This window comes from Cherax quadricarinatus, chromosome 87, assembly GCF_038502225.1.
Source record: "Cherax quadricarinatus isolate ZL_2023a chromosome 87, ASM3850222v1, whole genome shotgun sequence".
Classification (NCBI taxonomy): Eukaryota; Metazoa; Arthropoda; class Malacostraca; order Decapoda; family Parastacidae; genus Cherax; species Cherax quadricarinatus.
In genome coordinates, this window is record NC_091378.1 from 14,278,640 (window position 1) to 14,296,772 (window position 18,133).

Consider the following 18,133-nt stretch of genomic DNA (forward strand, 5'->3'; position numbering starts at 1 on the left):
CATTGCTATAATAAACTGAGACGAATTTGTAATGAACTCAAAAAAAACTACAAAGAAAATTAGACATTTTAATTGAAAATAGTGATTGGACAAAGCATGATAATAACAATTTTGCAATTAACTTATCAGATGAAATATTAGGTATATATACAGCTGCTGTTCTAGGTTTTGGTCTAAGTTTTGCAACTTCAAAAAAAAAAAATAATAATGTTGAAATTGCAAAAGCATTTTGTAACATTGAAAAATCTTCTGATTTACCCACTGATGAAATTAGTATTAGTAAGGGAATGGTATATAGCTCTATATTAAAACAAAATATTCCCAATTGCCCTCAAAGATTCTTCAAGTCTTATGATACACTTATTAACAATATAAAATTGCGCCTTACTAAAGCAGATAAAATAAATACAATAGTAATTTTGAAAGAAAATGATTAGATGATATTGAAACCTATTCCAAACTTAGAAAGAATCCCTTAGAAACCGTTAACAGCAATTTCATGTCTCATAAACACGCTAGATAACAGGGATATCTTGCTACTCCTACTTACACTTTGGTCACACTTCACAGACACGCACATGCATATATATATACATACATCTAGGTTTTTCTCCTTTTTCTAAATAGCTCTTGTTCTTCTTTATTTCTTCTATTGTCCATGGGGAAGTGGAAAAGAATCTTTCCTCCGTAAGCCATGCGTGTCGTATGAGGCGACTAAAATGCCGGGAGCAATGGGCTAGTAACCCCTTCTCCTGTAGACACTTACTAAAAAAGAGAAGAAGAAAAACTTTATAAAACTGGGATGCTTAAATGTGCGTGGATGTAGTGCGGATGACAAGAAACAGATGATTGCTGATGTTATGAATGAAAAGAAGTTGGATGTCCTGGCCCTAAGCGAAACAAAGCTGAAGGGGGTAGGAGAGTTTCAGTGGGGGGAAATAAATGGGATTAAATCTGGAGTATCTGAGAGAGTTAGAGCAAAGGAAGGGGTAGCAGTAATGTTAAATGATCAGTTATGGAAGGAGAAAAGAGAATATGAATGTGTAAATTCAAGAATTATGTGGATTAAAGTAAAGGTTGGATGCGAGAAGTGGGTCATAATAAGCGTGTATGCACCTGGAGAAGAGAGGAATGCAGAGGAGAGAGAGAGATTTTGGGAGATGTTAAGTGAATGTATAGGAGCCTTTGAACCAAGTGAGAGAGTAATTGTGGTAGGGGACCTGAATGCTAAAGTAGGAGAAACTTTTAGAGAGGGTGTGGTAGGTAAGTTTGGGGTGCCAGGTGTAAATGATAATGGGAGCCCTTTGATTGAACTTTGTATAGAAAGGGGTTTAGTTATAGGTAATACATATTTTAAGAAAAAGAGGATAAATAAGTATACAAGATATGATGTAGGGCGAAATGACAGTAGTTTGTTGGATTATGTATTGGTAGATAAAAGACTGTTGAGTAGACTTCAGGATGTACATGTTTATAGAGGGGCCACAGATATATCAGATCACTTTCTAGTTGTAGCTACACTGAGAGTAAAAGGTAGATGGGATACAAGGAGAATAGAAGCATCAGGGAAGAGAGAGGTGAAGGTTTATAAACTAAAAGAGGAGGCAGTTAGGGTAAGATATAAACAGCTATTGGAGGATAGATGGGCTAATGAGAGCATAGGCAATGGGGTCGAAGAGGTATGGGGTAGGTTTAAAAATGTAGTGTTAGAGTGTTCAGCAGAAGTTTGTGGTTACAGGAAAGTGGGTGCGGGAGGGAAGAGGAGCGATTGGTGGAATGATGATGTAAAGAGAGTAGTAAGGGAGAAAAAGTTAGCATATGAGAAGTTTTTACAAAGTAGAAGTGATGCAAGGAGGGAAGAGTATATGGAGAAAAAGAGAGAGGTTAAGAGAGTGGTGAAGCAATGTAAAAAGAGAGCAAATGAGAGAGTGGGTGAGATGTTATCAACAAATTTTGTTGAAAATAAGAAAAAGTTTTGGAGTGAGATTAACAAGTTAAGAAAGCCTAGAGAACAAATGGATTTGTCAGTTAAAAATAGGAGAGGAGAGTTATTAAATGGAGAGTTAGAGGTATTGGGAAGATGGAGGGAATATTTTGAGGAATTGTTAAATGTTGATGAAGATAGGGAAGCTGTGATTTCGTGTATAGGGCAAGGAGGAATAACATCTTGTAGGAGTGAGGAAGAGCCAGTTGTGAGTGTGGGGGAAGTTCGTGAGGCAGTAGGTAAAATGAAAGGGGGTAAGGCAGCCGGGATTGATGGGATAAAGATAGAAATGTTAAAAGCAGGTGGGGATATAGTTTTGGAGTGGTTGGTGCAATTATTTAATAAATGTATGGAAGAGGGTAAGGTACCTAGGGATTGGCAGAGAGCATGCATAGTTCCTTTGTATAAAGGCAAAGGGGATAAAAGAGAGTGCAAAAATTATAGGGGGATAAGTCTGCTGAGTATACCTGGTAAAGTGTATGGTAGAGTTATTATTGAAAGAATTAAGAGTAAGACGGAGAATAGGATAGCAGATGAACAAGGAGGCTTTAGGAAAGGTAGGGGGTGTGTGGACCAGGTGTTTACAGTGAAACATATAAGTGAACAGTATTTAGATAAGGCTAAAGAGGTCTTTGTGGCATTTATGGATTTGGAAAAGGCGTATGACAGGGTGGATAGGGGGGCAATGTGGCAGATGTTGCAAGTGTATGGTGTAGGAGGTAGGTTACTGAAAGCAGTGAAGAGTTTTTACGAGGATAGTGAGGCTCAAGTTAGAGTATGTAGGAAAGAGGGAAATTATTTCCCAGTAAAAGTAGGCCTTAGACAAGGATGTGTGATGTCACCGTGGTTGTTTAATATATTTATAGATGGGGTTGTAAGAGAAGTAAATGCGAGGGTCTTGACAAGAGGCGTGGAGTTAAAAGATAAAGAATCACACACAAAGTGGGAGTTGTCACAGCTGCTCTTTGCTGATGACACTGTGCTCTTGGGAGATTCTGAAGAGAAGTTGCAGAGATTGGTGGATGAATTTGGTAGGGTGTGCAAAAGAAGAAAATTAAAGGTGAATACAGGAAAGAGTAAGGTTATGAGGATAACAAAAAGATTAGGTGATGAAAGATTGAATATCAGATTGGAGGGAGAGAGTATGGAGGAGGTGAATGTATTCAGATATTTGGGAGTGGACGTGTCAGCGGATGGGTCTATGAAAGATGAGGTGAATCATAGAATTGATGAGGGAAAAAGAGTGAGTGGTGCACTTAGGAGTCTGTGGAGACAAAGAACTTTGTCCTTGGAGGCAAAGAGGGGAATGTATGAGAGTATAGTTTTACCAACGCTCTTATATGGGTGTGAAGCATGGGTGATGAATGTTGCAGCGAGGAGAAGGCTGGAGGCAGTGGAGATGTCATGTCTGAGGGCAATGTGTGGTGTGAATATAATGCAGAGAATTCGTAGTTTGGAAGTTAGGAGGAGGTGCGGGATTACCAAAACTGTTGTCCAGAGGGCTGAGGAAGGGTTGTTGAGGTGGTTCGGACATGTAGAGAGAATGGAGCGAAACAGAATGACTTCAAGAGTGTATCAGTCTGTAGTGGAAGGAAGGCGGGGTAGGGGTCGGCCTAGGAAAGGTTGGAGAGAGGGGGTAAAGGAGGTTTTGTGTGCGAGGGGCTTGGACTTCCAGCAGGTATGCATGAGCGTGTTTGATAGGAGTGAATGGAGACAAATGGTTTTTAATACTTGACGTGCTGTTGGAGTGTGAGCAAAGTAACATTTATGAAGGGGTTCAGGGAAACCGGCAGGCCGGACTTGAGTCCTGGAGATGGGAAGTACAGTGCCTGCACTCTGAAGGAGGGGTGTTAATGTTGCAGTTTAAAAACTGTAGTGTAAAGCACCCTTCTGGCAAGACAGTGATGGAGTGAATGATGGTGAAAGTTTTTCTTTTTCGGGCCACCCTGCCTTGGTGGGAATCGGCCAGTGTGATAATAAAAAAAAGTGGAACAGAATTCTTCCTCCGTAAGCCATGCGTGTTGTAAGAGGCGACTAAAATGCGGGGAGCAAGGGGCTAGTAACACCCTTCTCCTGTATATATTACTAAATTTAAAAAGAGAAACTTCCGTTTTTCTTTTTGGGCCACCCTGCCATGGTGGGATACGGCCGATTTGTTGAAAGAAGAATATATATATATATATATATATATATATATATATATATATATATATATATATATATATATATATATATATATATATATATATATATATATATACATGTATATATATAATTGTAACCACGAACAAGTGGTACTGATCAATGCTAGTGCAGTGTTGTTATTGATATATATATATATATATATATATATATATATATATATATATATATATATATATATATATATATATATATATATATGTATGTATATATATATATATATATATATGTGTGTGTGTATGTGTGTTTTTGTGTTTGTGTGTGTGTGTGTGTGTGTGTGTGTGTGTGTGTGTGTGTGTGTGTGTGTGTGTGTGTGTGTGTGTGTGTGTGTGTGTGTGTGTGTGTGTGTGTGTGTGTGTGTGTGTGTGTGTGTGTGTGTGTGTGTGTCCTTTCATTCTTGCTGTAAGTTGACTGTTGTAATAATCACCACGTCTTTCAGGTATTGTACTTATCATGGAGAGTGATTTCTTAAGCAGTGGGTAACCTGTCTATCTTTCCAGCTTGGATGACAGAGAGGGTCACCTGCCAATCAACGAGTAGAATTGAAGGAGACGGACTAACGTTCTGAGATGTCCCAAATTTTGATCCACTTACCTGTTTGTGTATGCAAGTAGCAGGATATAACCCCTCATCATTGCAGTGGAGAAAACCTGCTTTCCTGTCATCTGGAAGGATTATTGAAAGCTAGAAAATCTGTGAAGAATGAGCCGGTGGGTTGTCATCAACACCTGCGACCCCCCCCCCCCCATCATCAGCAACGGCTACGATTTCAACAACACGCAGTGTCACCAACACCAGACACCCAAGTTTTATATACATTTATATTAGCGTTGAATTCAGTTATCATTTATATATTTCATTTTTCATTTTCTTTAATGCAGGATCAATATTTCATATTTAAGTGTTTTATATTTTATATTTTCTAAATAATAAAGTGTTTATGTTTGTCAGTTTTTGTTCTTTTTCTATTCATTAATTTTCCTGAAGTTGTTACAGAGCTGAGTAAGCCTCCACAAAGTGAAACAAAGCTGAACAGGGTGGGAGAGTTTCAAGGGAGAGGAATAAATGGGATTAGGTCAAGGGTTTCAAATAGAGTTAGAGCTAAAGAAAGAGTAGCAATAATGTTGAAGGATAAGCTATGGCAGGAAAAGAGGGACTATAAATATATTAATAAAAGGATTATGTGGAGTAAAATAAAGATTAGAGGTGAAAAGTGGGTTATAGTAAGCATGTATGCACCTGGAGAAGAGAGAAGTGTAGAGGAGAGAGAGAGAGATTTTGGGAAATGTTGAGTGAATGTGTGGGGAGTTTTGAATCAAGTGTGAGAGTAATGGTGATTGGGGATTTCAATGCTAAAGTGGGTAAAAAAATTATGGAGGGAGTAGTAGGTAAATTTGGGGAGCCAGGGGTAAATGTAAATGGGGAGCCTTTAAATGAGCTAAGTGTAGAAAGAGATTTGGTAATAAGTAATACATATTTTATGAAAAAGAGGATAAATAAATATACAAGGTATGATGTTAAATTAGACACATGTGCAACTCTTGGGTATCTTTATTGAGGAAACGTTTTGCCACACAGTGGCTTTATCAGTCCATACAAAGGATAAACTTGAAGAACAGGAGGAGAATGAGGTAATCAGTCCCTCAGCCTTGAGTCGATGTGGTCAGTCCATCAATCTTGAATAGAATACAGCATAGGAGACGAAAAGCAGCTTATAAACCGTATGGCAGGAGAGGTGCAGTAGTCGTAGGTGGTGCCACATTTGTCCAATGTGGAAGTAGGTCATGCCCAAGGGTTAGGCAAGTGAAGAATTCCCAAGTATTAAGATCCCAAGAAGTTGCAGTGTCTGACAGGATTGTAGATGAATGGTTCAAAGAACCAACACGTTGTTAAATTAGACACATGTGTAACTCTTGGGAATCTAATTTAACAACATGTCGGTTCTTTGAACCATTCATCTACAATCCTGTCAGACACTGCAACTTCTTGGGATCTTAATACTTGGGAATTCTTCACTTGCCTAACCCTTGGGCACGACCTACTTCCACATTGGACAAATGTGGCACCACCTACGGCTACTGCACCTCTCCTGCCATACGGTTTATAAGCTGCTTCTCATCTCCTATGCCGTATTCTATTCAAGATTGATGGACTGACACATCGACTCAAGGCTGAGGGACTGACTACCTCATTCTTCTCCTATTCTTCAAGTTTATCCTTTGTATGTACTGATGAAGCCACTGTGTGGCAAAACGTTTCCTCAATAAAGATACACAAGAGTTGCACATGTGTCTAATTTAACAACATGTCGGTTCTTTGAGCCATTCAACTACAAGGTATGATGTAGCACGTAATGAAAGTAGTTTATTAGATTATGTATTGGTGGATAAAAGATTGATTGGTAGGCTCCAGGATGTACATGTTTATAGAGGGGAACTGATATATTGGATCATTATTTAGTTGTAGCTACAGTTAGAGTAAGAGGTAGATGGGAAAAGAGGAAGGTGGCAACAACAAGTAAGAGGGAGGTGAAAGTGTATAAACTAAGAAAGGAGGAAGTTCGGATGAGATATAAGCGACTATTGGCAGAAAGGTGGGCTAGTGCAAAAGATGAGTAGTGGGGGGGGGGGGGTTGAAGAGGGTTGGAACAGTTTTAAAAATGAAGTATTAGAATGTGGGGCAGAAGTTTGTGGTTATAGGAGGGTGGGGGCAAGAGGAAAGAGGAGTGATTGGTGGAATGATGAAGTAAATGGTGTGATAAAAGAGAAAAAGGTAGCTTTTGAGAGTTTTTACAAAGCAAAAGTGTTATAAGAAGAGCAGAGTATATGGAGAGTAAAAGAAAGGTGAAGAGAGTGGTGAGAGAGTGCAAAAAGAGAGCAGATGATAGAGTGGGAGAGGCACTGTCAAGAAATTTTAATGAAAATAAGAAAAAATTTTGGAGTGAGTTAAACAAGTTAAGAAAGCCTAGGGAAAGTATAGATTTGTCAGTTAAAAACAGAGTAGGGGAGTTTGTAGATGGGGAGATGGAGGTATTAGGTAGATGGCAAAAATATTTTGAGGAACTTTTAAATGTTGAGGAAGAAAGAGAGGCGGTAATTTCATGCACTGGTCAAAGAGGTATACCATCTTTTACGAGTGAAAAAGAGCAGAATGTAAGTGTGGGGGAGGTACATGAGGCATTACATAGAATGAAATGGAGTAAAGGAGCTGGAACTGATGGGATCATGACAGAAATGTTAAAAGCAGGGGGGAATATAGTGTTGGAGCGGTTGGTACTTTTGTTTAATAAATGTATGAAGGAGGGAAAGGTACCTAGGGATTGGCAGAGAGCATGTATAGTCCCTTTATATAAAGGGAAAGGGGACAAAAGTGATTGTAAAAATTATAGAGAAATAAGTTTACTGAGTATACCAGGAAAAGTGTACAGTAGGGTTATAATTGAAAGAATTAGAGGTAAGACAGAATGTTGGATTGCAGATGAGCAAGGAGGTTTCAGAGTGGGAAGGGGATGTGTAGATCAAGTGTTTACATTGAAGCATATATGTGAACAGTATTTAGAAAAAGGTAGGGAAGTTTTTATTGCATTTATGGATTTAGAGTGGATAGAGGAGCAATGTGGCAGACGTTGCAAGTATATAGAATAGGTGGTAAGTTACTAAATGCTGTTAAGAGCTTTTATGAGGATAGTGAGGCTCAGGTTACGGTGTGTAGAAGAGAGGGAGACTACTTCCTGGTAAAAGTAGGTCTTAGACAGGGATGTGTAATGTCATCATGGTTGCTTAATATATTTATAGATGGGGTTGTAAAGGAAGTAAATGCTAGGGTGTTTGGAAGAGGAGTGGGATTAAATTTTGGGGAATCAAATTCAAAATGGGAATTGACACAGTTACTTTTTGCTGATGATACTGTGATTATGGGAGATTCTAAAGAAAAATTGCAAAGGTTAGTGGATGAGTTTGGAAATGTGTGTAAAGGTAGAAAGTTGAAAGTGAACATAGAAAAGAGTAAGGTGATGAGGGTATCAAATTATTTAGATAAAGAAAAATTGGATATCAAATTGGGGAGGAGGAGTATGGAAGAAGTGAATGTTTTCAGATACTTGGGAGTTGACGTGTCGGCGGATGGATTTATGAAGGATGAGGTTAATCATAGAATTGATGAGGGAAAAAAGGTGAGTGGTGCGTTGAGGTATATGTGGAGTCAAAAAACGTTATCTATGGAGGCAAAGAAGGGAATGTATGAAAGTAAAGTAGTACCAATGAAGAAGGGCAATGAAGAACTAACCACTGATGAGCTGCTAGATTATCTTGAACAGCAAGAGGGCAGACCTGAGGAAACTGTTTTGGAGGAGGGGAGAGAGAAATTCAAGAAGTTGCCTGCTTATAAGATTAAGGAAATGTGTGCGAAGTGGCTTGAAGTGCAAACCTTTTTTGATGAAAATCACCCTGACACAGCTACTGCAAGCTGTGTTGGCAACCTGTACACTGACAATGTTGTGAACCACTTTAGGAAAGTCATAAAGGAACGAGAGGTACAGGTATCTATGGACAGATATGTTGTGCGACAGAAGTCCAGTGACTCTGAAGCTGGTCCTAGTGGCATTAAAAGAACAAGGGAAGTAACCCCACAAAAAGACTTGCTACCTCAAGTGCTAATGGAAGGGGATTCCCCTTCTAAACACTAAGAAGATCAATGGTCTCCCCTCCTCCCATCCCATCAATCATCACCAGATCTTCAATAAAAGTGTCATGTAAATGTGCATGTCTTCTTCAGTTTGTGTGTATTAAAATTATTATTTCATGTGGTAAAATATTTTTTTTTAAATACTTTGGGGTGTGTTGCACGGATTAATTTGATTTCCATTATTTCTTATGGGGAAAATTAACTTGACTAATGATTATTTCGATTAACGATGAGCTCTCAGGAATGGATTAATATCTCTGGTTGAGGGTCCACTGTATATGCTTCTAAACTGTTGTATTCTGAGCACCTCCGCAAAAACAGTGATAATGTGTGAATGTGGTGAAAGTGTTGAATGATGATGAAAGAATTTTCTTTTTGGGGATTTTCTTTCTTTTTTGGGTCACCCTGCCTCGGTGGGAGATGGCCAACTTGATCAAAAAAAAAAATGTAGTGGTAGTATTAGCATCATGGTGGTTTTGCAGATTTTAACAATGGACAGTTCTTTGTAGAATCACACAGCATGGCCTTGGCTCCTTTTTGTTGGAGTGTCTCAGACCAACGTCCACTATGGGATGAGGTACAAGTACCTCCTTTTATTCTGGGACCAACTGTCCCCAGGCCTAGCCCCATTCCTTGCCCCCAACAGGGCTCTGAGGGAGAAGCTAGGCACTTTGTGCTGCCACAAACCCTGCCCACACTGGGCTCGAAGGGTGTGGCAGCTGCATAGCAGCAGATGATGTCAGAAGGTGTAAAGGCAGCAAGCACTACAGGATCCTTGTTGAGGCACACCCAGCTTCAGACATAACATCTGAGTGCTGGGAAAGCTCAAGAATGCCCCTTGCTGTGAGTGTTGCTGCTGCTAGTTCACTTCCATTGCACTCTCCTGGACAGTTCTGTAATCAACTGACTTGGTCTGTTTCTAAATGGCTTGACCCAGGGGATTTTGTTCCAGGTCTCATGTTGAGAATTTACTGCATTTGCATTATTTTCATCACTGCTCTATACTAATTCCTTTATCACAGGAACTGGATGCTCACTTTTATTTTGTCTCGACATTAGATGTATCACTTGGCATATACCATTCTATAGATAATAATTTAAATCATAACAGACTAATGCTTAATTTATATTCCGTTGTTTTATTTTTATCTTTTATCCTAGATGAAAAACATTGAAAACAAAGTATTTTAAATTTCAATCTTTATTTTTTATCTTATATCAATGTGAAGATATAGCTATTTAAAAGCAAAACAAGATCCAACAGTTCTGATTTATCACTGAACTTGGTGAACTTTTCCACTGTCACTGCACACCTGAGGAAACAAGACACAACTTAAGATGACATAAAACACTGTCCTTTTAAACAAAAGCAGTAAGCAACAATTCAGACTCATTAAACCAACAACATGGGTCTTTCTGTAGATTATTTCATCACTATATGTAACCAAACAAAAATGAATTTATATCAAAAATTCTTAAGCAAGTTTACTGACCTTAAAGCTGAAATACTGACTATCATAAGCCTGGGTCTCTCTACCAGTCCTAAAATAGAAATGGTTCATATTTTTATGTACTGTTTATAATTTACTAAAGCTTGACTGTGTACATGTCGGTCACGAATGTTTGACAATAGAAAAAATATTTGAGAATTAAAGTGCTGTATTGGGAGATGGTATTATGATGGTACATGCAAAAATGAAAGTCTCTAAGTCTAATGTTCTCTGATTAAGTTGAGCCTAGCAAATGTGTAAGGTAATGTGTGAGTCACTATGTCAAGGTTAGGAACAGTAAAAAAATACGTACAGTATTTCAATCTAATAAGAATACAGGAGTACTATAGCACCTATTAACTAATGCTCAAGCAATGGATTCAAATTAGATTGTTTAATTTTGGCAAGAGTATTGTAGACAAAAGTAACAAACTATAGTTTTGACAGATGCACGAGTGTGAATGGTTGTGTGAGATAATTCTGCCAAGCATGGGACAGTAGGCTTACTATAGTGCCCACTAATGCTTTTCCATTAGTGCTTATTTTTATATCAGAATTAATAACTGGTCTGTCAGTAGTTGTAGAAAATTGGAATTAACAATTATAGGCAGGAGCTTCCTGGTAGCATAACCAGTAGGCCTACCACAGAGCACTGCTCTTGTGTTCAGAAAAGGGATTACAGTTTATAGATCTCAGCTATTCAAGAATATTAATGAATAAATCAATCACTTGCTTCTTGCCAAGACAACTGTCTTCAGAATCACAAAATCACAATGTATACTTAAACACATAAGACACTTATATTACACACAAAGTATTTGAACTAAAATTCTTTGATAATGCAATAAGACAATCACCAACTGTCTTGGGATAATGTAATGCAAGACCCCATACATAGTAAAACAAATAGTAGCCTGTTCTCATCTGTAATGTCACTTCCTGACATCTCCTCACAAGTGTAAAGAACAAGGAACTAAGTGGACAACTTAGAGGCTAGTGTCCCAGCCACTGCCTAACAACAAAGATTGAGTTTGTTGCTGTCCATATTTTTTACTATTCCAAAGGAAGCAATTTTCATGTTTCAAGGGTTATAAAGTCACGTTTTCTAGCACTGTGATTTGCATTAACATATACAGTACAATGAGGACTGATAACTGGTTGCAATAATGTAATATCTAAAATAAAAATTACATTGAGAAATTTGAATTTATAGGACAGGTGGCAGTGAAAAAAAAAGCCTTGCATGAACAGCCAGAACTTACAGGTAAGGCAGGCATAAGCAGCTTATGATCTTGCAAGTCCTTCCTCTTCAGGGCTAATCCTGCATCATCAACCCATTCCTAACTTCTTGTGAGAGTCAACTTTCAGGAGCTTGATCTGATGCAGAGCCTCAAGTTTTGAGTAGCCAAGTTCATCACAGTTATTTGCTAACAAGCACAGAAGAACCTAGTGACTGTTACAGAAGGAAAAAAATGGTGTCAAAGTAATGTTATACAATGTTCAATTATCAAGTCTTATACTTTTAATGATGACAAAGGTTTACACACAACAAGGATGCAAATTTACAACAGAAACTGGCAAATAATGATGCTTTTAATCACTGCAAATTAAAGGGAAAATGAAGGCAGAAACACTGGTAAAATATTGATGAAGGCAGTATGTAGTGAATAGAGGGCAAAAGAATTGTTCCCAAAATACAATCAATACAACAGTGTTTCCCCAAAAAAATCTTTTTTTTTTTTAATAAAAATCTGAAAAAATCATCTTCAACATTCTTCCTGCTTCATGGAACTATGACGTTTCTTTTTTTTTTTTTATATATATATATATATATATAATCTCATGTATGTTACATCTCTTATCTTCTTTTCTTTGAAAAACATCTTTCAACACTGGTAACCATTTCAGTTTTTAATTATTTTTTAACTTGTCCATATGTTTTTACAAGTGCAGACAACACCATTGCTGCATCTTCAAATTTTGGCTGAATGTATGTTGTTAAACAGTTTCTTCAACATGTGCAACTACACTTGGTGGCCACTTTTTAGGTATACTTGTTCCCACTTCATATAGGTACACCTGCTTGTTAATGCAAGTAGCCAATCATGTGGCAACAGCACCATTACTGATAGCATGCAGACATGATTGATCAATCAGCTAATCACATGGCAGCACCTCTATGCCTAAAAGCATGCAAACATGGTCAAGAGGTTCACTTGTTCAAACCATTTGGATTCGGGAAGAAATGTGACAAGTGACTGGAATAAATGTTGGTGCCAGAGTACCTCTAGCAGAGAATGATGTAAAAAAAACACCCAGTGAGCAGTAGTTCTGTGAGAATGGCCAAACTAGTTCAAGCTAACAAAGGCAACAGTAATTTAAATAACAATGCATTCCGTCTATGTAAAACATCTCTGAACACAAAACACATTGAACTTGAGGTGGATGGGCTACAGCAGCAGAAGAAGTCCACACTGGGTTCTACTCCTGTCAGCTAAAAACAGGAAACTGAGGCTACAGTAGGCAAAGGCTCACCAAAAATGGACAGCTGAAGATTGGAAAAACACCACCTGGTCTGATGAAATCACAATTTCTGCTGCAACATGCAGAAGGAAAGGTCAGCATTTGGTATACACATTTGGATGTGGTAGAATGAGAGTTTAGAAGCATGAATTTCCAGCCGCCAAATCCACAATAACTGCACAATGCCTTTATGTCAACATAGACAAGAATCTAAGGTATGTTTCCAGCACCCTGCTGAATCCATGCCATGAAGAATTCTGGGGGGGGGGGGAAAGTGGGCCTTACCCAGTACTAGAAGGGTGTACCTAACAGTGGCCACTGAATGTATGTGCACATTTGTGTACACCTGGAGATGACTGAAGAGGGTTTTGGGGGTCAATGCCCCCATAGCCCAGTTTGAGAGAATGGTGTGTAGGAAATAAATCTTTGGTTTGATATGTTACTGAAGTACAAGTAAAGCAATATCTAGGAAAGGATTCATTGTTGGAGTTGGTAAGTGCAGTGCAAGAACTCTCTAAAGGCAGATGGTGATGGTGTACCTAGGCAGATTAGAATTGTACCACGTGTCTGCAAATCTGTAAAAAGCAGCTAAAGAAAGCGAGTTTTTAGCAGTCTTCAGAGAAAGCTAAGAAAATAAAACCTGTCTCATCCATTTTAGCTCAACCACAATTGGACATTAAGAAAGAGGTCCTGAGGGAGCATGTATAGATGATAGTTTCTCTCCTTCCCTTGCACAGTCTACATCATCACTGAGCAACAAGATTCAACCAAGTGATTCTTATTGTCCTACGATAAGACACGTTTGTGCAGGAAGTGAATCTGACTTAAAAATAGTCAACTAAAAAACTATTATAAATAAATTACTTGTGTAAAGCCTTCAGAGCTTCCTGGAGTCCACAAGAAAGATCATCAGTCATAAGAGCTTGTGTTAGCACTTCCATGGAGTCACTGACCCCTATAGGAACACCTACATCTGAAAATTGAAGTGTAACATAATGATAAATATTTTACACATTGAAATCTGAATAATTCTACTGTTCACAGCCTGAATATAGTAAGCACTAGATTTGATAAACCACAGAACGGGTGGATTTTGAATCCATGGGGAGTGAGTTATGAGCTCAAACCCCACCTGTTCCCGGTTTGTTTACAATTGTGGTTTTACAATTTAGTGAGACTCGATTTAAATGGATTAATAGGGGGAGTACGTGGCCGTAAATGGCACTTGTGGTGAATAGAGACGAGAATTTTGAAATACAGTGGAACCTCAGCTGTCGAACGGACTAGCTGTCAAACAAATCAGTTTTCGAACAAGGAATTCGGTTGTTGTTTTCATACGTGGTCTTGGTTGTCAGCCAACAATGCTTGGATCACGTAATCACCAGAGTCCACAGAGTGGGTTTCAGTCAGTATAGTGACTAACACGGGTGCAGTAAATATCTCTTGAACTCTTGCTGTGTATCTTGTAAAGGTAATGAAACAAAAAGTATGAACTTTGATGGAAAACTTAGAGAATTACGCTATAGCGAAGTTAGCAGTCTCAGCAACATTTACGCATCGGCAATTTCACCCACTTTGAGCCCTATTTTGGGCCAATTCCATTGTTCCAGTCAATCAAACTCATAGCTATTTTGCTAGAACTCCTTTTATTCTATCGAATGAGTACAAGAAACTGCCCATTTACTTATTTCAAACTACCCAATAAAGTGATCTGAAATTACTAATTTGGCCAATTTCACACAAAATTCAAGAAAGGCCAATTTCAAAATAGGGTCCAGCATAAACAATGTAGACATTCCTGACACTAAAATAACATCGTATCTGTTCATTAGTCAAGTCTCCAGGCCCCTGTTATATTATACTTGCTTTTCATTTTGAATTTCTATTGACACAAAAAATAGAAGATTTACTGTTATTCAAATTAATGCATAATTGTAATAATTGTATAAATAATATCAGCACATTTGTGAATGCATATTAGACCCACAAGTTGGTGTGTATTGGACACGTGACAAGATTTGTTTATTCGTGAACATTAGCAATAATCAAATATTTCTGCTACTTTGAGCTCAATTTCAAGCTGCTTTTAGTCTTTAAATCAACAAAAATCATCTATATTTCTGCAATATATCTTTCATTCTATCAAATGAGACCAAGAAAATGAGAATACAACCATAAATACCATATAAAAATACACTGCAAATTTGGTTATAAACCAAAAACATGGTCAGAGTTTTTTCTCATTATGCACTGTGTGCTGCAGGATTTTTTATTATAATGCACACACTAACCATGCAGACCCATTCTCTCACATGTAGGCCTACCAGCTTTCTCCCTCAAGATTTGAAGCCGCTAGAATTTTGCCATTAGCTCTCCGTTGACAGGTAAGAGGCAGTTAAATTTTCACTTACTGCAAAGTATTTCAGTTAAATTTTCATTTACTGTACAGTAATTCAGTTAGATTTTCATTTAGTATTCAATTTTTACAGTTTCCATGTACTGTATAATTTTATACATTGTTTTATATAGTAGTTAGTATACAGTATTAACCCTTTGAGGGTCGACAGGCCCTCTCCGAAACTCGTTCTGAGGGTCGGCCAAATTTAAAAAAAAAAAAAATTATTTTCTCTTATGAAAAGATAGAGAATCTTTTCCCGATCATAAAGACACCAAAAGTTTGAAATTTGATAGAAAACTTACGGAATTATGCTCTCGCAAAGTTAGCGGTCTCGGCGATGTTAACGCATCGGCGATTTTGCCCACTTTGAGCCCCATTTTCGGCCAATTTCACTGCACTAGTCGACAAAAAACATGAATATTTCGCTAAAACTCCATTTTTTCTATCGAATGGGTGCAAGAAACCACCCATTTATGAAATTCAACTATCCAGTACAGTGGTCAGAATTTAGCAATTTTGCCAATTTCACACAAATTTCAAAAGATGCCAATTTCCGAATAGGGTCCAGAATAAACAAGAAAGACATTCCTGGCACTAAAATGGCATTTCCTCTAGTCATTAGTCACGTCTCAAGGCCCCTCTTATATTCTTTTGCTTTCCACTTTGAATTTTTATTCTCACAAAAAATATAAGATTTACTGTTATGCAGACTACTGCATTAGTGTAAAAAATGGTATAAATATTATTGGTGCACTTGTGAAAGAATATTAGACTCACCAGTTGACGTGTATTGCACGCTTGGCACGATTTGTTTACTTTTGAAGTTTGGTAAAAATTGAACATTTCTGCTACTTTGAGCTCAATTTCAAGGCACCTTTCATTGTAAAACCAGGCAAAATCATCTCAATTTCTGTAATATGTCTTCCATTCTATACAATGAGACCAAGAAAACTAGAATACAACAATAAATACCATACGAAAATACACTGCAAAGTCGCTGATTTATTCCAAAAAAATGGTCAAAGTTTTTTTTTTCTCATTATGCACTATGTGCTGCAGGATTTTTTTTAGACTGTGCACACTGACCACATAGACCCATTCTTTCATATGAAGGCCTACCAGCTTTCTCCCACTAGATTTGAGGCGGCCGCTAGAATTTATGCGTACTAGTACGTCAAAAACCCCTACACCTAAGACGTACTAGTACGACCAAAACCCTCAAAGGGTTAATAATAAATTATAATACCGACATTTTTGGTCTGGAATAGATTAATTCTCTTTATTTTTTATGGGAAAAATTGGTTTGGTTGTTGAACTGACATCTGGAACAAATTAAGTTCTACAACCGAGGTTAGTAGGTTGGTAGACAGCAACCACCCAGGGAGGTACTACCGTCCTGCCAAGTGAGTGTAAAACGAAAGCCTGTAATTGTTTTACATGATGGTAGGATTGCTGGTGTAGTTTGTCTGTCTCATAAATATGCAAGATTACAGGTATGTCTTGCTACTTCTACTTACACTTAGGTCACACTACACATACATGTACATGTTTATTTATACACACTCATCTGAGTTTTCTTTGATTTTATCTTAAAAGCTCTTGGTCTTATTACTTTTCCTTTTATGTCCATGGGGAAGTGGAATAAGAATCTTTCCTCCGTAAGCCATGCGTGTTGCAAAAGTCAACTAAAATGCCAGGAACAATGGGCTAGTAACCCCTTTTCCCGTAAAGATTACTGAAAAGAATAAGAAGAAGAAAATTGTCAAAGTGGGAAGTCTGAATGTGCATGGATGTTGTGCAAATGATAAGAAAGAGATGATTGTGGATGTTATGAATGAAAAGAAGCTGGATGTCCTGGCTTTAAGTGAAACAAAGCTGAACGGGGTGGGAGAGTTTCAATGGAGAGGAATAAATGGGATTAGGTCAGGGGTTTCAAATAGAGTTAGAGATAAAGAAGGAGTAGCAATAATGTTGAAGGATAAGCTATGGCAGAAAAAGAGGGACTACAAATGTATTAATTCAAGGATTATGTGGAGTAAAATAAAGACCGGATGTGAAAAGTGGGTTATACTAAGCATGTATGCACCTGGAGAATATACAGTGGTCCCTCGTTTTTCGTAATTAATCCGTTCCTGGAGCCATTACTATAAACGAAATTTACGATTTACGAATCAATTTTCCCCATAAGAAATAATGTAAATACAATTAATCCGTTCCTGACACCCAGAAGTATTAAAACAAAAAAATTTTTTACATGAAATATACATGTAGTACATAAACAATACAATGGGAAATGATGAATGAAACATTAACAGCATAACACTTACCTTTATTGGAGATTCTTCTTAGTGTATGGGAGACTGGAGGAGAGAGAGTGGATTGTTTATAGTTTGGAAGGGGAATCCCCTTCCAGCAACACCTCAGGTACCAATTGCTTTTCTGGGGTTGCTTGTCTTCTCTGTTTCTTAACCCTTTGAGGGTCGACAGGCCCTCTCCGAAACTCGTTCTCAGGGTCGGCCAAATTTAAAAAAAAAAAAAAATTATTTTCTCTTATGAAAAGATAGAGAATCTTTTCCCGATCATAAAGACACCAAAAGTTTGAAATTTGATAGAAAACTTACGGAATTATGCTCTCGCAAAGTTAGCGGTCTCGGCGATGTTTACGCATCGGCGATTTTGCCCACTTTGAGCCCCATTTTCGGCCAATTTCACTGTACTAGTCGACAAAAAACATGAATATTTCGCTAGAACTCCATTTTTTCTATCGAATGGGTGCAAGAAACCACCCATTTATGAAATTCAACTATCCAGTACAGTGGTCAGAATTTAGCAATTTTGCCAATTTCACACAAA

The 18,133-nt window shown here is 37.8% G+C and overlaps 1 protein-coding gene across 6 annotated transcripts in view; it reads right to left on the bottom strand.

The window, feature by feature from the left end:
• LOC128703819 (uncharacterized) overlaps positions 1-18,133 on the bottom strand; it is a 186,633-nt gene that overhangs the window by 122,642 nt on the left and 45,858 nt on the right. For 5 of the 6 annotated variants that reach the window (XR_011394469.1, XR_011394471.1, XR_011394468.1 and 2 more), the window contains 2 exons: positions 13,747-13,855; positions 11,622-11,812 (listed from right to left, as the gene is read on the bottom strand). The gene's annotated coding sequence lies outside the window, so the exon portion shown is untranslated. Of the gene's footprint in view, positions 1-10,054; positions 10,183-10,362; positions 10,412-11,621; positions 11,813-13,746; positions 13,856-18,133 lie in introns of those variants that run through there. The other variant, XR_011394472.1, reaches the window with a different exon arrangement.